This window comes from Phyllobates terribilis, unplaced genomic scaffold, assembly GCF_046119375.1.
Source record: "Phyllobates terribilis strain yellow unplaced genomic scaffold, ASM4611937v1 Scaffold_7__3_contigs__length_470593459, whole genome shotgun sequence".
Classification (NCBI taxonomy): domain Eukaryota; kingdom Metazoa; phylum Chordata; class Amphibia; order Anura; family Dendrobatidae; genus Phyllobates; species Phyllobates terribilis.
The window spans coordinates 11850102-11872743 of record NW_027362767.1 but is presented as its reverse complement, the minus strand read 5'-3'; the positions used below and the strand labels follow the sequence as shown (position 1 = coordinate 11872743).

General features: G+C 44.1%; 1 protein-coding gene across 3 annotated transcripts in view; it reads left to right on the top strand.

Moving 5' to 3' along the window:
- Positions 1-7884: 7884 nt before the first annotated feature.
- Positions 7885-22642, top strand: part of CEP128 (centrosomal protein 128) — a 331982-nt gene continuing 317224 nt past the window's right edge. For all 3 annotated transcript variants that reach the window (XM_073638150.1, XM_073638151.1, XM_073638149.1), the window contains exon 1: positions 7885-8023. The gene's annotated coding sequence lies outside the window, so the exon portion shown is untranslated. The remainder of the gene's footprint in view (positions 8024-22642) is intronic.

Here is a 22642-nt window from a genome sequence, read left to right as displayed (position 1 = left end):
GATATAATCAGTCATTATATAGAGGATATAATCAGTCATTATATAGAGGAGATAATCAGTCATTATATAGAGGAGATAATCAGTCATTATATAGAGGATATAATCAGTCATTATATAGAGGAGATAATCAGTCATTATATAGAGGAGATAATCAGTCATTATATAGAGGAGATAATCAGTCATTATATAGAGGATACAATCAGTCATTATATAGAGGATATAATCAGTCATTATATAGAGGATATAATCAGTCATTATATAGAGGATATAATCAGTCATTATATAGAGGATATAATCAGTCATTATATAGAGGAGATAATCAGTCATTATATAGAGGATACAATCAGTCATTATATAGAAGATATAATCAGTCATTATATAGAAGATATAATCAGTCATTATATAGAGGATATAATCAGTCATTATATAGAGGAGATAATCAGTCATTATATAGAGGATATAATCAGTCATTATATAGAGGATATAATCAGTCATTATATAGAAGATATAATCAGTCATTATATAGAGGAGATAATCAGTCATTATATAGAGGAGATAATCAGTCATTATATAGAGGATATAATCAGTCATTATATAGAGGAGATAATCAGTCATTATATAGAGGATATAATCAGTCATTATATAGAGGATATAATCAGTCATTATATAGAAGATATAATCAGTCATTATATAGAAGATATAATCAGTCATTATATAGAAGAGATAATCAGTCATTATATAGAGGATATAATCAGTCATTATATAGAGGACATAATCAGTCATTATATAGAGGCTATAGTCAGTCATTATATAGAGGATATAATCAGTCATTATATAGAGGAGATAATCAGTCATTATATAGAGGAGATAGTCAGTCATTATATAGAGGATATAATCAGTCATTATATAGAGGAGATAATCAGTCATTATATAGAGGAGATAATCAGTCATTATATAGAGGATATAATCAGTCATTATATAGAGGATATAATCAGTCATTATATAGAGGCTATAATCAGTCATTATATAGAGGAGATAATCAGTCATTATATAGAGGATATAATCAGTCATTATATAGAGGCTATAATCAGTCATTATATAGAGGAGATAATCAGTCATTATATAGAGGATACAATCAGTCATTATATAGAAGATATAATCAGTCATTATATAGAAGATATAATCAGTCATTATATAGAGGATATAATCAGTCATTATATAGAGGAGATAATCAGTCATTATATAGAGGATATAATCAGTCATTATATAGAGGATATAATCAGTCATTATATAGAAGATATAATCAGTCATTATATAGAGGAGATAATCAGTCATTATATAGAGGAGATAATCAGTCATTATATAGAGGATATAATCAGTCATTATATAGAGGAGATAATCAGTCATTATATAGAGGATATAATCAGTCATTATATAGAGGATATAATCAGTCATTATATAGAAGATATAATCAGTCATTATATAGAAGATATAATCAGTCATTATATAGAAGAGATAATCAGTCATTATATAGAGGATATAATCAGTCATTATATAGAGGACATAATCAGTCATTATATAGAGGCTATAGTCAGTCATTATATAGAGGATATAATCAGTCATTATATAGAGGAGATAATCAGTCATTATATAGAGGAGATAGTCAGTCATTATATAGAGGATATAATCAGTCATTATATAGAGGAGATAATCAGTCATTATATAGAGGAGATAATCAGTCATTATATAGAGGATATAATCAGTCATTATATAGAGGACATAATCAGTCATTATATAGAGGCTATAATCAGTCATTATATAGAGGATATAATCAGTCATTATATAGAGGAGATAATCAGTCATTATATAGAGGATATAATCAGTCATTATATAGAGGAGATAATCAGTCATTATATAGAGGCTATAATCAGTCATTATATAGAGGATATAATCAGTCATTATATAGAGGATATAATCAGTCATTATATAGAGGATATAATCAGTCATTATATAGAGAAGATAATCAGTCATTATATAGAGGAGATAATCAGTCATTATATAGAGGAGATAATCAGTCATTATATAGAGGATATAATCAGTCATTATATAGAGGACATAATCAGTCATTATATAGAGGATATAATCAGTCATTATATAGAGGACATAATCAGTCATTATATAGAGGCTATAATCAGTCATTATATAGAGGATATAATCAGTCATTATATAGAGGATATAATCAGTCATTATATAGAGGATATAATCAGTCATTATATAGAGAAGATAATCAGTCATTATATAGAGGAGATAATCAGTCATTATATAGAGGAGATAATCAGTCATTATATAGAGGATATAATCAGTCATTATATAGAGGAGATAATCAGTCATTATATAGAGGAGACAATCAGTCATTATATAGAGGAGATAATCAGTCATTATATAGAGGAGATAATCAGTCATTATATAGAGGAGATAATCAGTCATTATATAGAGGATATAATCAGTCATTATATAGAGGATATAATCAGTCATTATATAGAGAAGATAATCAGTCATTATATAGAGGAGATAATCAGTCATTATATAGAGGAGATAATCAGTCATTATATAGAGGAGATAATCAGTCATTATATAGAGGAGATAATCAGTCATTATATAGAGGAGATAATCAGTCATTATATAGAGGATATAATCAGTCATTATATAGAGGATATAATCAGTCATTATATAGAGGATATAATCAGTCATTATATAGAGGATATAATCAGTCATTATATAGAGGAGATAATCAGTCATTATATAGAGGAGATAATCAGTCTTTATATAGAGGAGATAATCAGTCATTATATAGAGGAGATAATCAGTCATTATATGGAGGATATAATCAGTCATTATATAGAGGATATAATCAGTCATTATATAGAGGAGATAATCAGTCATTATATAGAGGAGATAATCAGTCATTATATAGAGGAGATAATCAGTCATTATATAGAGGATATAATCAGTCATTATATAGAGGAGATAATCAGTCATTATATAGAGGAGATAATCAGTCATTATATAGAGGAGATAATCAGTCATTATATGGAGGAGATTATATGGAGGAGATAATCAGTCATTATATAGAGGAGATAATAAGTCATTATATAGAGGAGATAATCAGTCATTATATGGAGGATATAATCAGTCATTATATGGATGAGATTATATAGAGGAGATAATCAGTCATTATATGGAGGATATAATCAGTCATTATATAGAGGAGATAATCAGTCATTATATAGAGGAGATAATCTGTCATTATATAGAGGATATAATCAGTCATTATATAGAGGAGATAATCAGTCATTATATAGATGATATAATCAATCATTATATAGAGGATATAATCATTCATTATATAGAGGATATAATCAGTCATTATATAGAGGAGATAATCAGTCATTATATAAAGGAGATAATCAGTCATTATATAGATGATATAATCAATCATTATATAGAGGATATAATCAGTCATTATATAGAGGAGATAATCAGTCATTATATAGAGGATATAATCAGTCATTATATAGATGATATAATCAATCATTATATAGAGGATATAATCATTCATTATATAGAGGATATAATCAGTCATTATATAGAGGAGATAATCAGTCATTATATAAAGGAGATAATCAGTCATTATATAGAGGCTATAATCAGTCATTATATAGAGGAGATAATCAGTCATTATATAGAGGATATAATCAGTCATTATATAGAGGATATAATCAGTCATTATATAGAAGATATAATCAGTCATTATATAGAAGATATAATCAGTCATTATATAGAGGAGATAATCAGTCATTATATAGGGGAGATAATCAGTCATTATATAGAGGATATAATCAGTCATTATATAGAGGATATAATCAGTCATTATATAGAGGAGATAATCAGTCATTATATAGAGGATATAATCAGTCATTATATAGAGGAGATAATCAGTCATTATATGGAGGAGATAATCAGTCATTATATAGAGGAGATAATCAGTCATTATATAGAGGATATAATCAGTCATTATATAGAGGAGATAATCAGTCATTATATAGAGGAGATAATCAGTCATTATATAGAGGAGATAATCAGTCATTATATAGAGGAGATAATCAGTCATTATATAGAGGAGATAATCAGTCATTATATAGAGGAGATAATCAGTCATTATATGGAGGAGATAATCAGTCATTATATAGAGGAGATAATCAGTCATTATATAGAGGAGATAATCAGTCATTATATAGAGGATATAATCAGTCATTATATAGAGGAGATAATCAGTCATTATATAGAGGAGATAATCAGTCATTATATAGAGGAGATAATCAGTCATTATATAGAGGAGATAATCAGTCATTATATAGAGGATATAATCAGTCATTATATAGAGGAGATAATCAGTCATTATATAGAGGATATAATCAGTCATTATATAGAGGAGATAATCAGTAATTATATAGAGGATATAATCAGTCATTATATAGAGGAGATAATCAGTCATTATATAGAGGAGACAATCAGTCATTATATAGAGGAGATAATCAGTCATTATATAGAGAAGATAATCAGTCATTATATAGAGGAGATAATCAGTCATTATATAGAGGATATAATCAGTCATTATATAGAGGAGATAATCAGTCATTATATAGAGGAGATAATCAGTCATTATATAGAGGAGATAATCAGTCATTATATAGAGGATATAATCAGTCATTATATAGAGGATATAATCAGTCATTATATAGAGGATATAATCAGTCATTATATAGAGGATATAATCAGTCATTATATAGAGGAGATAATCAGTCATTATATAGAGAAGATAATCAGTCTTTATATAGAGGAGATAATCAGTCATTATATAGAGGAGATAATCAGTCATTATATGGAGGATATAATCAGTCATTATATAGAGGATATAATCAGTCATTATATAGAGGAGATAATCAGTCATTATATAGAGGAGATAATCAGTCATTATATAGAGGAGATAATCAGTCATTATATAGAGGATATAATCAGTCATTATATAGAGGAGATAATCAGTCATTATATAGAGGAGATAATCAGTCATTATATAGAGGAGATAATAAGTCATTATATAGAGGAGATAATCAGTCATTATATGGAGGATATAATCAGTCATTATATGGATGAGATTATATAGAGGAGATAATCAGTCATTATATGGAGGATATAATCAGTCATTATATAGAGGAGATAATCAGTCATTATATAGAGGAGATAATCTGTCATTATATAGAGGATATAATCAGTCATTATATAGAGGAGATAATCAGTCATTATATAGATGATATAATCAATCATTATATAGAGGATATAATCATTCATTATATAGAGGATATAATCAGTCATTATATAGAGGAGATAATCAGTCATTATATAAAGGAGATAATCAGTCATTATATAGATGATATAATCAATCATTATATAGAGGATATAATCAGTCATTATATAGAGGAGATAATCAGTCATTATATAGAGGATATAATCAGTCATTATATAGATGATATAATCAATCATTATATAGAGGATATAATCATTCATTATATAGAGGATATAATCAGTCATTATATAGAGGAGATAATCAGTCATTATATAAAGGAGATAATCAGTCATTATATAGAGGCTATAATCAGTCATTATATAGAGGAGATAATCAGTCATTATATAGAGGATATAATCAGTCATTATATAGAGGATATAATCAGTCATTATATAGAAGATATAATCAGTCATTATATAGAAGATATAATCAGTCATTATATAGAGGAGATAATCAGTCATTATATAGGGGAGATAATCAGTCATTATATAGAGGATATAATCAGTCATTATATAGAGGATATAATCAGTCATTATATAGAGGAGATAATCAGTCATTATATAGAGGATATAATCAGTCATTATATAGAGGAGATAATCAGTCATTATATGGAGGAGATAATCAGTCATTATATAGAGGAGATAATCAGTCATTATATAGAGGATATAATCAGTCATTATATAGAGGAGATAATCAGTCATTATATAGAGGAGATAATCAGTCATTATATAGAGGAGATAATCAGTCATTATATAGAGGAGATAATCAGTCATTATATAGAGGAGATAATCAGTCATTATATAGAGGAGATAATCAGTCATTATATGGAGGAGATAATCAGTCATTATATAGAGGAGATAATCAGTCATTATATAGAGGAGATAATCAGTCATTATATAGAGGATATAATCAGTCATTATATAGAGGAGATAATCAGTCATTATATAGAGGAGATAATCAGTCATTATATAGAGGAGATAATCAGTCATTATATAGAGGAGATAATCAGTCATTATATAGAGGATATAATCAGTCATTATATAGAGGAGATAATCAGTCATTATATAGAGGATATAATCAGTCATTATATAGAGGAGATAATCAGTCATTATATAGAGGATATAATCAGTCATTATATAGAGGAGATAATCAGTCATTATATAGAGGAGATAATCAGTCATTATATAGAGGATATAATCAGTCATTATATAGAGGAGATAATCAGTCATTATATAGAGGAGATAATCAGTCATTATATAGAGGAGATAATCAGTCATTATATGGAGGATATAATCAGTCATTATATAGAGGATATAATCAGTCATTATATAGAGGAGATAATCAGTCATTATATAGAGGATATAATCAGTCATTATATAGAGGATATAATCAGTCATTATATAGAGGAGATAATCAGTCATTATATAGAGGAGATAATCAGTCATTATATAGAGGAGATAATCAGTCATTATATAGAGGAGATAATCAGTCATTATATAGAGGATATAATCAGTCATTATATAGAGGAGATAATCAGTCATTATATAGAGGATATAATCAGTCATTATATAGAGGAGATAATCAGTCATTATATAGAGGATATAATCAGTCATTATATAGAGGAGATAATCAGTCATTATATAGAGGAGATAATCAGTCATTATATAGAGGAGATAATCAGTCATTATATAGAGGATATAATCAGTCATTATATAGAGGAGATAATCAGTCATTATATAGAGGCTATAATCAGTCATTATATAGAGGAGATAATCAGTCATTATATAGAGGATATAATCAGTCATTATATAGAGGAGATAATCAGTCATTATATAGAGGCTATAATCAGTCATTATATAGAGGAGATAATCAGTCATTATATAGAGGATATAATCAGTCATTATATAGAGGAGATAATCAGTCATTATATAGAGGCTATAATCAGTCATTATATAGAGGAGATAATCAGTCATTATATAGAGGATATAATCAGTCATTATATAGAGGAGATAATCAGTCATTATATAGAGGCTATAATCAGTCATTATATAGAGGAGATAATCAGTCATTATATAGAGGATATAATCAGTCATTATATAGAGGAGATAATCAGTCATTATATAGAGGATATAATCAGTCATTATATAGAGGATATAATCAGTCATTATATAGAGGAGATAATCAGTCATTATATAGAGGATATAATCAGTCATTATATAGAGGAGATAATCAGTCATTATATAATCAGTCATTATTTCATTATCATTGACACTTTATATCTTTTCTCCACTTTCTTCCGTCTTAGTCATTCCTTTCCGGTATTGAATGGGTTACTATATGTTTTGGTGGGCGTGGTTTACTTATCTCACCGCCAATCCTGCCGCCTAGTCTTCTTGCCCCGCCTTTATTCTTTTCCCTCCACCTACTGTGATGCATGCCGGGTAATGTAGTTTCCATTTCTTTCTTTGCGTTGTGCAGATGACGTTTTCCGCACTACAATTCCCGGCAGCCTTAGCGCTTCTAGCTGTCGCCGGGTCACATTCCTGTTTCTGAGTTGGGCGGCAGGTTTAAGTTGCCATAGCGGCGGCCACTGTGACAGTTACCGGGATGGAGAGAAAGGTGAGGATGTGTTAATGTGGAGACTCTGAGGTGACACTGTGTATATGGGGGAGACTGAGGTGACACTGTGTATATGGGGAGACTCTGAGGTGACACTGTGTATATGGGGGAGACTGACGTGACACTGTATATGGGGAGACTCTGAGGTGACACTATGTATATGGGGAGATTCTGAGGTGACACTGTGTATATGGGGAGACTCTGAGGTGACACTGTGTATATGGGGAGACTGTGAGGTGACACTGTATATATGGGGAGACTCTGAGGTGACACTGTGTATATGGGGGAGACTCTGAGGTGACACTGTGTATATGGGGAGACTCTGAGGTGACACTGTGTATATGGGGGGACTCTGAGGTGACACTGTGTATATGGGGAGACTGAGGTGACACTGTGTATATGGGGAGACTGAGGTGACACTGTGTATATGGGGGAGATTCTGAGGTGACACTGTGTATATGGGAAGACTCTGAGGTGACACTGTGTATATGGGGGAGATTCTGAGGTGACACTGTATATGGGGGGACTCTGAGGTGACACTGTGTATATGGGGGAGATTCTGAGGTGACACTGTGTATATGGGGAGACTGTGAGGTGACACTGTGTATATGGGGAGACTCTGAGGTGACACTGTGTATATGGGGAGACTGAGGTGACACTGTGTATATGGGAAGACTCTGAGGTGACACTGTGTATATGGGGGAGACTGACGTGACACTGTATATGGGGAGACTCTGAGGTGACACTATGTATATGGGGAGATTCTGAGGTGACACTGTGTATATGGGGAGACTCTGAGGTGACACTGTGTATATGGGGAGACTGTGAGGTGACACTGTGTATATGGGGAGACTCTGAGGTGACACTGTGTATATGGGGGAGACTGAGGTGACACTGTGTATATGGGGAGACTCTGAGGTGACACTGTGTATATGGGGAGACTGAGGTGACACTGTGTATATGGGGAGACTGAGGTGACACTGTGTATATGGGGGAGACTCTGAGGTGACACTGTGTATATGGGGGAGATTCTGAGGTGACACTGTGTATATGGGGAGACTGTGAGGTGACACTGTGTATATGGGGAGACTCTGAGGTGACACTGTGTATATGGGGAGACTGAGGTGACACTGTGTATATGGGAAGACTCTGAGGTGACACTGTGTATATAGGGGAGATTCTGAGGTGACACTGTATATGGGGAGACTCTGAGGTGACACTGTGTATATGGGGAGACTGAGGTGACACTGTGTATATGGGGGAGACTCTGAGGTGACACTGTGTATATGGGGGAGATTCTGAGGTGACACTGTGTATATGGGGAGACTGTGAGGTGACACTGTGTATATGGGGAGACTCTGAGGTGACACTGTGTATATGGGGGAGACTCTGAGGTGACACTGTGTATATGGGGAGACTCTGAGGTGACACTGTGTATATGGAGGAGACTCTGAGGTGACACTGTGTATATGGGGGAGATTCTGAGGTGACACTGTGTATATGGGGAGACTCTGAGGTGACACTGTGTATATGGAGGAGACTCTGAGGTGACACTGTGTATATGGAGGAGACTCTGAGGTGACACTGTGTATATGGGGAGACTCTGAGGTGACACTGTGTATATGGGGAGACTCTGAGGTGACACTGTGTATATGGAGGAGACTCTGAGGTGACACTGTGTATATGGGGGAGATTCTGAGGTGACACTGTGTATATGGGGAGACTGTGAGGTGACACTGTGTATATGGGGAGACTCTGAGGTGACACTGTGTATATGGGGGAGATTCTGAGGTGACACTCTGTATATGGAGGAGACTCTGAGGTGACACTGTGTATATGGAGGAGACTCTGAGGTGACACTGTGTATATGGAGGAGATTCTGAGGTGACACTGTGTATATGGAGGAGACTCTGAGGTGACACTGTGTATATGGAGGAGACTGTGAGGTGACACTGTGTATATGGGGAGACTCTGAGGTGACACTGTGTATATGGGGAGACTGTGAGGTGACACTGTGTATATGGAGGAGACTCTGAGGTGACACTGTGTATATGGGGAGACTCTGAGGTGACACTGTGTATATGGGGGAGACTCTGAGGTGACACTGTGTATATGGGGGAGACTCTGAGGTGACACTGTATATGGGGAGACTCTGAGGTGTCACTGTGTATATGGGGGAGACTGAGGTGACACTGTGTATATGGGGAGACTGTGAGGTGACACTGTGTATATGGGGAGACTCTGAGGTGACACTGTGTGTATGGGGGAGACTCTGAGGTGACACTGTGTATATGGGGAGACTCTGAGGTGACACTGTGTATATGGGGAGACTGAGGTGACACTGTGTACATGGAGGAGACTCTGAGGTGACACTGTGTATATGGGGAGACTGAGGTGACACTGTGTATATGGGGGAGATTCTGAGGTGACACTGTGTATATGGGAAGACTCTGAGGTGACACTGTGTATATGGGGGAGATTCTGAGGTGACACTGTATATGGGGAGACTCTGAGGTGACACTGTGTATATGGGGGAGATTCTGAGGTGACACTGTGTATATGGGGAGACTGAGGTGACACTGTGTATATGGGGGAGACTCTGAGGTGACACTGTGTATATGGGGAGACTGAGGTGACACTGTGTATATGGGGAGACTGAGGTGACACTGTGTATATGGGGGAGATTCTGAGGTGACACTGTGTATATGGGAAGACTCTGAGGTGACACTGTGTATATGGGGGAGATTCTGAGGTGACACTGTATATGGGGAGACTCTGAGGTGACACTGTGTATATGGGGGAGATTCTGAGGTGACACTGTGTATATGGGGAGACTGAGGTGACACTGTGTATATGGGGGAGACTCTGAGGTGACACTGTGTATATGGGGGAGATTCTGAGGTGACACTGTGTATATGGGGAGACTGTGAGGTGACACTGTGTATATGGGGAGACTCTGAGGTGACACTGTGTATATGGGGAGACTGAGGTGACACTGTTTATATGGGAAGACTCTGAGGTGACACTGTGTATATGGGGAGACTGTGAGGTGACACTGTGTATATGGGGAGACTCTGAGGTGACACTGTGTATATGGGGAGACTGAGGTGACACTGTGTATATGGGGAGACTCTGAGGTGACACTGTGTATATGGGGAGACTGTGAGGTGACACTGTGTATATGGGGAGACTCTGAGGTGACACTGTGTATATGGGGAGACTGAGGTGACACTGTGTATATGGGGAGACTCTGAGGTGACACTGTGTATATGGGGAGACTGAGGTGACACTGTGTATATGGGGAGACTGAGGTGACACTGTGTATATGGGGGAGATTCTGAGGTGACACTGTGTATATGGGAAGACTCTGAGGTGACACTGTGTATATGGGGGAGATTCTGAGGTGACACTGTATATGGGGAGACTCTGAGGTGACACTGTGTATATGGAGGAGACTCTGAGGTGACACTGTGTATATGGGGAGACTCTGAGGTGACACTGTGTATATGGGGAGACTGAGGTGACACTGTGTATATGGGGGAGACTCTGAGGTGACACTGTGTATATGGGGGAGACTCTGAGGTGACACTGTGTATATGGGGGAGACTCTGAGGTGACACTGTGTATATGGGGAGACTCTGAGGTGACACTGTGTATATGGGGAGACTGTGAGGTGACACTGTGTATATGGGGAGACTCTGAGGTGACACTGTGTATATGGAGGAGACTCTGAGGTGACACTGTGTATATGGGGAAACTCTGAGGTGACACTGTGTATATGGGGGAGACTCTGAGGTGACACTGTGTATATGGGGGAGACTCTGAGGTGACACTGTGTATATGGGGGAGACTCTGAGGTGACACTGTATATGGGGAGACTCTGAGGTGTCACTGTTTATATGGGGGAGACTGAGGTGACACTGTGTATATGGGGGAGACTGAGGTGACACTGTGTATATGGGGAGACTCTGAGGTGACACTGTGTATATGGGGAGACTGTGATGTGACACTGTGTATATGGATATGGGGGAGACTCTGAGGTGACACTGTGTATATGGGGAGACTCTGAGGTGACACTGTGTATATGGGGGAGACTCTGAGGTGACACTGTGTATATGGGGAGACTCTGAGGTGTCACTCTGTATATGGGGGAGACTCTGAGGTGACACTCTGTATATGGGGGAGACTCTGAGGTGACACTGTGTATATGGGGAGACTCTGAGGTGACACTGTGTATATGGGGGAGACTGAGGTGACACTGTGTATATGGGGGAGACTGAGGTGACACTGTGTATATGGGGAGACTGAGGTGACACTGTGTATATGGAGGAGACTCTGAGGTGACACTGTGTATATGGGGAAGACTCTGAGGTGACACTGTGTATATGGGGGAGACTCTGAGGTGACACTGTGTATATGGGGGAGACTCTGAGGTGACACTGTGTATATGGGGGAGACTCTGAGGTGACACTGTGTATATGGGGAGACTCTGAGGTGACACTGTGTATGGGGAGACTCTGAGGTGACACTGTGTATATGGGGGAGATTCTGAGGTGACACTGTGTATATGGGGAGACTCTGAGGTGACACTGTGTATATGGGGGAGATTCTGAGGTGACACTGTGTATATGGGAAGACTCTGAGGTGACACTGTGTATATGGGGAGACTCTGAGGTAACACTGTGTATATGGGGGAGACTCTGAGGTGACACTGTGTATATGGGGGAGACTCTGAGGTGACACTGTATATGGGGGAGACTCTGAGGTGACACTGTGTATATGGGGAGACTCTGAGGTGACACTGTGTATATGGCGAGACTGAGGTGACACTGTGTATATGGGGGAGACTCTGAGGTGACACTCTGTATATGGGGGAGACTCTGAGGTGACACTGTGTATATGGGGAGACTCTGAGGTGACACTGTGTATATGGGGGAGACTGACGTGACACTGTATATGGGGAGACTCTGAGGTGACACTATGTATATGGGGAGATTCTGAGGTGACACTGTGTATATGGGGAGACTCTGAGGTGACACTGTGTATATGGGGAGACTGTGAGGTGACACTGTATATATGGGGAGACTCTGAGGTGACACTGTGTATATGGGGGAGACTCTGAGGTGACACTGTGTATATGGGGAGACTCTGAGGTGACACTGTGTATATGGGGAGACTGAGGTGACACTGTGTATATGGGGAGACTCTGAGGTGACACTGTGTATATGGGGAGACTGAGGTGACACTGTGTATATGGGGGAGATTCTGAGGTGACACTGTGTATATGGGAAGACTCTGAGGTGACACTGTGTATATGGGGGAGATTGTGAGGTGACACTGTATATGGGGAGACTCTGAGGTGACACTGTGTATATGGGGGAGATTCTGAGGTGACACTGTGTATATGGGGAGACTGAGGTGACACTGTGTATATGGGGGAGACTCTGAGGTGACACTGTGTATATGGGGGAGATTCTGAGGTGACACTGTGTATATGGGGAGACTGTGAGGTGACACTGTGTATATGGGGAGACTCTGAGGTGACACTGTGTATATGGGGAGACTGAGGTGACACTGTGTATATGGGAAGACTCTGAGGTGACACTGTGTATATGGGGGAGATTCTGAAGTAACACTGTGTATATGGGGGAGACTGACGTGACACTGTATATGGGGAGACTCTGAGGTGACACTATGTATATGGGGAGATTCTGAGGTGACACTGTGTATATGGGGAGACTGTGAGGTGACACTGTGTATATGGGGAGACTGTGAGGTGACACTGTGTATATGGGGAGACTCTGAGGTGACACTGTGTATATGGGGAGACTGAGGTGACACTGTGTATATGGGGAGACTCTGAGGTGACACTGTGTATATGGGGAGACTGAGGTGACACTGTGTATATGGGGAGACTGAGGTGACACTGTGTATATGGGGGAGATTCTGAGGTGACACTGTGTATATGGGAAGACTCTGAGGTGACACTGTGTATATGGGGGAGATTCTGAGGTGACACTGTATATGGGGAGACTCTGAGGTGACACTGTGTATATGGGGGAGATTCTGAGGTGACACTGTGTATATGGGGAGACTGAGGTGACACTGTGTATATGGGGGAGACTCTGAGGTGACACTGTGTATATGGGGGAGATTCTGAGGTGACACTGTGTATATGGGGAGACTCTGAGGTGACACTGTGTATATGGGGAGACTGAGGTGACACTGTGTATATGGGAAGACTCTGAGGTGACACTGTGTATATGGGGGAGATTCTGAGGTGACACTGTATATGGGGAGACTCTGAGGTGACACTGTGTATATGGGGAGACTGAGGTGACACTGTGTATATGGGGGAGACTCTGAGGTGACACTGTGTATATGGGGGAGATTCTGAGGTGACACTGTGTATATGGGGAGACTGTGAGGTGACACTGTGTATATGGGGAGACTCTGAGGTGACACTGTGTATATGGGGGAGACTCTGAGGTGACACTGTGTATATGGGGAGACTCTGAGGTGACACTGTGTATATGGAGGAGACTCTGAGGTGACACTGTGTATATGGGGGAGATTCTGAGGTGACACTGTGTATATGGGGAGACTCTGAGGTGACACTGTGTATATGGAGGAGACTCTGAGGTGACACTGTGTATATGGGGAGACTCTGAGGTGACACTGTGTATATGGGGAGACTCTGAGGTGACACTGTGTATATGGAGGAGACTCTGAGGTGACACTGTGTATATGGGGGAGATTCTGAGGTGACACTGTGTATATGGGGAGACTGTGAGGTGACACTGTGTATATGGGGAGACTCTGAGGTGACACTGTGTATATGGGGGAGATTCTGAGGTGACACTCTGTATATGGAGGAGACTCTGAGGTGACACTGTGTATATGGAGAGACTCTGAGGTGACACTGTGTATATGGAGGAGACTCTGAGGTGACACTGTGTATATGGAGGAGACTCTGAGGTGACACTGTGTATATGGAGGAGACTCTGAGGTGACACTGTGTATATGGAGGAGACTCTGAGGTGACACTGTGTATATGGGGGAGACTCTGAGGTGACACTCTGTATATGGGGGAGACTCTGAGGTGACACTGTGTATATGGGGAGACTCTGAGGTGACACTGTGTATATGGGGAGACTGTGAGGTGACACTGTGTATATGGGGAGACTCTGAGGTGACACTGTGTATATGGAGGAGACTCTGAGGTGACACTGTGTATATGGGGAGACTCTGAGGTGACACTGTGTATATGGGGGAGACTCTGAGGTGACACTGTGTATATGGGGGAGACTCTGAGGTGACACTGTGTATATGGGGGAGACTCTGAGGTGACACTGTATATGGGGAGACTCTGAGGTGTCACTGTGTATATGGGGGAGACTGAGGTGACACTGTGTATATGGGGAGACTGTGAGGTGACACTGTGTATATGGGGAGACTCTGAGGTGACACTGTGTATATGGGGGAGACTCTGAGGTGACACTGTGTATATGGGGAGACTGAGGTGACACTGTGTATATGGAGGAGACTCTGAGGTGACACTGTGTATATGGGGAGACTGAGGTGACACTGTGTATATGGGGGAGATTCTGAGGTGACACTGTGTATATGGGAAGACTCTGAGGTGACACTGTGTATATGGGGGAGATTCTGAGGTGACACTGTATATGGGGAGACTCTGAGGTGACACTGTGTATATGGGGGAGATTCTGAGGTGACACTGTGTATATGGGGAGACTGAGGTGACACTGTGTATATGGGGGAGACTCTGAGGTGACACTGTGTATATGGGGAGACTGAGGTGACACTGTGTATATGGGGAGACTGAGGTGACACTGTGTATATGGGGAGACTGAGGTGACACTGTGTATATGGGGGAGATTCTGAGGTGACACTGTGTATATGGGAAGACTCTGAGGTGACACTGTGTATATGGGGGAAATTCTGAGGTGACACTGTATATGGGGAGACTCTGAGGTGACACTGTGTATATGGGGGAGATTCTGAGGTGACACTGTGTATATGGGGAGACTGAGGTGACACTGTGTATATGGGGGAGACTCTGAGGTGACACTGTGTATATGGGGGAGATTCTGAGGTGACACTGTGTATATGGGGAGACTGTGAGGTGACACTGTGTATATGGGGAGACTCTGAGGTGACACTGTGTATATGGGGAGACTGAGGTGACACTGTTTATATGGGAAGACTCTGAGGTGACACTGTGTATATGGGGGAGATTCTGAAGTAACACTGTGTATATGGGGGAGACTGACGTGATACTGTATATGGGGAGACTCTGAGGTGACACTATGTATATGGGGAGATTCTGAGGTGACACTGTGTATATGGGGAGACTCTGAGGTGACACTGTGTATATGGGGAGACTGTGAGGTGACACTGTGTATATGGGGAGACTCTGAGGTGACACTGTGTATATGGGGAGACTGAGGTGACACTGTGTATATGGGGAGACTCTGAGGTGACACTGTGTATATGGGGAGACTGAGGTGACACTGTGTATATGGGGAGACTGAGGTGACACTGTGTATATGGGGGAGATTCTGAGGTGACACTGTGTATATGGGAAGACTCTGAGGTGACACTGTGTATATGGGGGAGATTCTGAGGTGACACTGTATATGGGGAGACTCTGAGGTGACACTGTGTATATGGGGGAGATTCTGAGGTGACACTGTGTATATGGGGAGACTGAGGTGACACTGTGTATATGGGGGAGACTCTGAGGTGACACTGTGTATATGGGGGAGATTCTGAGGTGACACTGTGTATATGGGGAGACTGTGAGGTGGCACTGTGTATATGGGGAGACTCTGAGGTGACACTGTGTATATGGGGAGACTGAGGTGACACTGTGTATATGGGAAGACTCTGAGGTGACACTGTGTATATGGGGGAGATTCTGAGGTGACACTGTATATGGGGAGACTCTGAGGTGACACTGTGTATATGGGGAGACTGAGGTGACACTGTGTATATGGGGGAGACTCTGAGGTGACACTGTGTATATGGGGGAGATTCTGAGGTGACACTGTGTATATGGGGAGACTGTGAGGTGACACTGTGTATATGGGGAGACTCTGAGGTGACACTGTGTATATGGGGGAGACTCTGAGGTGACACTGTGTATATGGGGAGACTCTGAGGTGACACTGTGTATATGGAGGAGACTCTGAGGTGACACTGTGTATATGGGGAGACTCTGAGGTGACACTGTGTATATGGAGGAGACTCTGAGGTGACACTGTGTATATGGGGAGACTCTGAGGTGACACTGTGTATATGGGGAGACTCTGAGGTGACACTGTGTATATGGAGGAGACTCTGAGGTGACACTGTGTATATGGGGGAGATTCTGAGGTGACACTGTGTATATGGGGAGACTCTGAGGTGACACTGTGTATATGGGAAGACTCTGAGGTGACACTGTGTATATGGGGGAGATTCTGAGGTGACACTCTGTATATGGAGGAGACTCTGAGGTGACACTGTGTATATGGAGGAGACTCTGAGGTGACACTGTGTATATGGAGGAGACTCTGAGGTGACACTGTGTATATGGAGGAGACTCTGAAGTGACACTGTGTATATGGAGGAGACTCTGAGGTGACACTGTGTATATGGGGGAGATTCTGAGGTGACACTCTGTATATGGAGGAGACTCTGAGGTGACACTGTGTATATGGAGGAGACTCTGAGGTGACACTGTGTATATGGAGGAGACTCTGAGGTGACACTGTGTATATGGAGGAGACTCTGAGGTGACACTGTGTATATGGAGGAGACTCTGAGGTGACACTGTGTATATGGAGGAGACTCTGAGGTGACACTGTGTATATGGGGAGACTCTGAGGTGACACTGTGTATATGGGGAGACTCTGAGGTGACACTCTGTATATGGGGGAGACTCTGAGGTGACACTGTGTATATGGGGGAGACTCTGAGGTGACACTCTGTATATGGGGGAGACTCTGAGGTGACACTGTGTATATGGGGAGACTCTGAGGTGACACTGTGTATATGGGGAGACTGTGAGGTGACACTGTGTATATGGGGAGACTCTGAGGTGACACTGTGTATATGGAGGAGACTCTGAGGTGACACTGTGTATATGGGGAAACTCTGAGGTGACACTGTGTATATGGGGGAGACTCTGAGGTAACACTGTGTATATGGGGGAGACTCTGAGGTGACACTGTGTATATGGGGGAGACTCTGAGGTGACACTGTATATGGGGAGACTCTGAGGTGTCACTGTTTATATGGGGGAGACTGAGGTGACACTGTGTATATGGGGGAGACTGAGGTGACACTGTGTATATGGGGAGACTCTGAGGTGACACTGTGTATATGGGGAGACTGTGATGTGACACTGTGTATATGGATATGGGGGAGACTCTGAGGTGACACTGTGTATATGGGGAGACTCTGAGGTGACACTGTGTATATGGGGGAGACTCTGAGGTGACACTGTGTATATGGGGAGACTCTGAGGTGTCACTGTGTATATGGGGGAGACTCTGAGGTGACACTCTGTATATGGGGGAGACTCTGAGGTGACACTGTGTATATGGGGAGACTCTGAGGTGACACTGTGTATATGGGGTAGACTGAGGTGACACTGTGTATATGGGGGAGACTGAGGTGACACTGTGTATATGGGGAGACTGAGGTGACACTGTGTATATGGAGGAGACTCTGAGGTGACACTGTGTATATGGGGGAGACTCTGAGGTGACACTGTGTATATGGGGGAGACTCTGAGGTGACACTGTGTATATGGGGGAGACTCTGAGGTGACACTGTGTATATGGGGGAGACTCTGAGGTGACACTGTGTATATGGGGAGACTCTGAGGTGACACTGTGTATGGGGAGACTCTGAGGTGACACTGTGTATATGGGGGAGACTCTGAGGTGACACTGTGTATATGGGGAGACTCTGAGGTGACACTGTGTATATGGGGGAGATTCTGAGGTGACACTGTATATGGGAAGACTCTGAGGTGACACTGTGTATATGGGGAGACTCTGAGGTAACACTGTGTATATGGGGGAGACTCTGAGGTGACACTGTGTATATGGGGGAGACTCTGAGGTGACACTGTATATGGGGGAGACTCTGAGGTGACACTGTGTATATGGGGAGACTCTGAGGTGACACTGTGTATATGGGGAGACTGAGGTGACACTGTGTATATGGGGGAGACTCTGAGGTGACACTCTGTATATGGGGGAGACTCTGAGGTGACACTGTGTATATGGGGAGACTCTGAGGTGACACTGTGTATATGGGGAGACTGAGGTGACACTGTGTATATGGGGGAGACTCTGAGGTGACACTCTGTATATGGGGGAGACTCTGAGGTGACACTGTGTATATGGGGAGACTCTGAGGTGACACTGTGTATATGGGGAGACTCTGAGGTGTCACTGTACATGGCTGCTGTGTTCTGCTGTGTCTTGGGGTATATGCGGTGAAGCCGGTGGGGGGCAGCGCAGTGCTGGGTGCAGCGGTGGAGCTGTGCTTTGTTTTGTACTGTATACGGAGTCTAGTGTGGTCAATAATGGCGGCCTCCTCCTCCATCTCTCTGATTTCTGCTTTGCTCCGGGTGTTTGTGGTTTTGTTGCAGTTGACAAAGAGGAACCAGGGCTGCAGTACGGGAAGGAAGTGGTGTGTGCTGCAATGTGAGCAGCTGTGTGACCGCAGCTCTGGAGAGGCTCCCTGCCCTAGGACCTGTGTGAGTGCAGCTCTGGAGAGGCTCCCTGCCCTAGGACCTGTGTGAGTGCAGCTCTGGAGAGGCTCCCTACCCTAGGACCTGTGAGTGCAGCTCTGGAGAGGCTCCCTGCCCCAGGACCTGTGTGAGTGCAGCTCTGGAGCGGCTCCCTGCCCCAGGATCTGTGTGAGTGCAGCTCTGGAGCGGCTCCCTGCCCCAGGACCTGTGTGAGCGCAGCTCTGGAGCGGCTCCCTTCCCCAGGACCTGTGTGAGCGCAACTCTGGAGCGGCTCCCTTCTCCAGGACCTGTGTGAGCGCAGCTCTGGAGCGGCTCCCTTCCCCAGGACCTGTGTGAGCGCAGCTCTGGAGCGTCTCCCTGCCCCAGGACCTGTGTGAGCGCAGCTCTGGAGCGTCTCCCTGCCCCAGGACCTGTGTGAGCGCAGCTTTGGAGCGTCTCCCTGCCCTAGGACCTGTGTGAGCGCAGCTTTGGAGCGGCTCCCTGCCCTAGGACCTGTGTGAGCGCAGCTCTGGAGCGGCTCCCTGCCCTAGGACCTGTGTGAGCGCAGCTCTGGAGCGGCTCCCTGCCCTAGGACCTGTGTGAGCGCAGCTCTGGAGCGGCTCCCTGCCCTAGGACCTGTGTGAGCGCAGCTCTGGAGCGGCTCCCTGCCCTAGGACCTGTGTGAGCGCAGCTCTGGAGCGGCTCCCTGCCCTAGGACCTGTGTGAGCGCAGCTCTGGAGCGGCTCCCTGCCCTAGGACCTGTGTGAGCGCAGCTCTGGAGCGGCTCCCTGCCCTAGGACCTGTGTGAGCGCAGCTCTGGAGCGGCTCCCTGCCCTAGGACCTGTGTGAGCGCAGCTCTGGAGCGGCTCCCTGCCCTAGGACCTGTGTGAGCGCAGCTCTGGAGCGGCTCCCTGCCCTAGGACCTGTGTGAGCGCAGCTCTGGAGCGGCTCCCTGCCCTAGGACCTGTGTGAGCGCAGCTCTGGAGCGGCTCCCTGCCCTAGGACCTGTGTGAGCGCAGCTCTGGAGCGGCTCCCTGCCCTAGGACCTGTGTGAGCGCAGCTCTGGAGCGGCTCCCTGCCCTAGGACCTGTGTGAGCGCAGCTCTGGAGCGGCTCCCTGCCCTAGGACCTGTGTGAGCGCAGCTCTGGAGCGGCTCCCTGCCCTAGGACCTGTGTGAGCGCAGCTCTGGAGCGGCTCCCTGCCCTAGGACCTGTGTGAGCGCAGCTCTGGAGCGGCTCCCTGCCCTAGGACCTGTGTGAGCGCAGCTCTGGAGCGGCTCCCTGCCCTAGGACCTGTGTGAGCGCAGCTCTGGAGCGGCTCCCTGCCCTAGGACCTGTGTGAGCGCAGCTCTGGAGCGGCTCCCTGCCCTAGGACCTGTGTGAGCGCAGCTCTGGAGCGGCTCCCTGCCCTAGGACCTGTGTGAGCGCAGCTCTGGAGAGGCTCCCTGCCCTAGGACCTGTGTGAGCGCAGCTCTGGAGAGGCTCCCTGCCCTAGGACCTGTGTGAGCGCAGCTCTGGAGAGGCTCCCTGCCCTAGGACCTGTGTGAGCGCAGCTCTGGAGAGGCTCCCTGCCCTAGGACCTGTGTGAGCGCAGCTCTGGAGAGGCTCCCTGCCCTAGGACCTGTGTGAGCGCAGCTCTGGAGAGGCTCCCTGCCCTAGGACCTGTGTGAGCGCAGCTCTGGAGAGGCTCCCTGCCCTAGGACCTGTGTGAGCGCAGCTCTGGAGAGGCTCCCTGCCCTAGGACCTGTGTGAGCGCAGCTCTGGAGAGGCTCCCTGCCCTAGGACCTGTGTGAGCGCAGCTCTGGAGAGGCTCCCTGCCCTAGGACCTGTGTGAGCGCAGCTCTGGAGAGGCTCCCTGCCCTAGGACCTGTGTGAGCGCAGCTCTGGAGAGGCTCCCTGCCCTAGGACCTGTGTGAGCGCAGCTCTGGAGAGGCTCCCTGCCCTAGGACCTGTGTGAGCGCAGCTCTGGAGAGGCTCCCTGCCCTAGGACCTGTGTGAGCGCAGCTCTGGAGAGGCTCCCTGCCCTAGGACCTGTGTGAGCGCAGCTCTGGAGAGGCTCCCTGCCCTAGGACCTGTGTGAGCGCAGCTCTGGAGAGGCTCCCTGCCCTAGGACCTGTGTGAGCGCAGCTCTGGAGAGGCTCCCTGCCCTAGGACCTGTGTGAGCGCAGCTCTGGAGAGGCTCCCTGCCCTAGGACCTGTGTGAGCGCAGCTCTGGAGAGGCTCCCTGCCCTAGGACCTGTGTGAGCGCAGCTCTGGAGAGGCTCCCTGCCCTAGGACCTGTGTGAGCGCAGCTCTGGAGAGGCTCCCTGCCCTAGGACCTGTGTGAGCGCAGCTCTGGAGAGGCTCCCTGCCCTAGGACCTGTGTGAGCGCAGCTCTGGAGAGGCTCCCTGCCCTAGGACCTGTGTGAGCGCAGCTCTGGAGAGGCTCCCTGCCCTAGGACCTGTGTGAGCGCAGCTCTGGAGAGGCTCCCTGCCCTAGGACCTGTGTGAGCGCAGCTCTGGAGAGGCTCCCTGCCCTAGGACCTGTGAGAGCGCAGCTCTGGAGAGGCTCCCTGCCCTAGGACCTGTGTGAGCGCAGCTCTGGAGAGGCTCCCTGCCCTAGGACCTGTGTGAGCGCAGCTCTGGAGAGGCTCCCTGCCCTAGGACCTGTGTGAGCGCAGCTCTGGAGAGGCTCCCTGCCCTAGGACCTGTGTGAGCGCAGCTCTGGAGAGGCTCCCTGCCCTAGGACCTGTGTGAGCGCAGCTCTGGAGAGGCTCCCTGCCCTAGGACCTGTGTGAGCGCAGGTATTATGCAGACCCTTTCCTCATCTGGCCGGGGCCCAGGTCACGTTCCTCACAGGTTTCCTCCAAAACTCCAATCAGTGTTCTG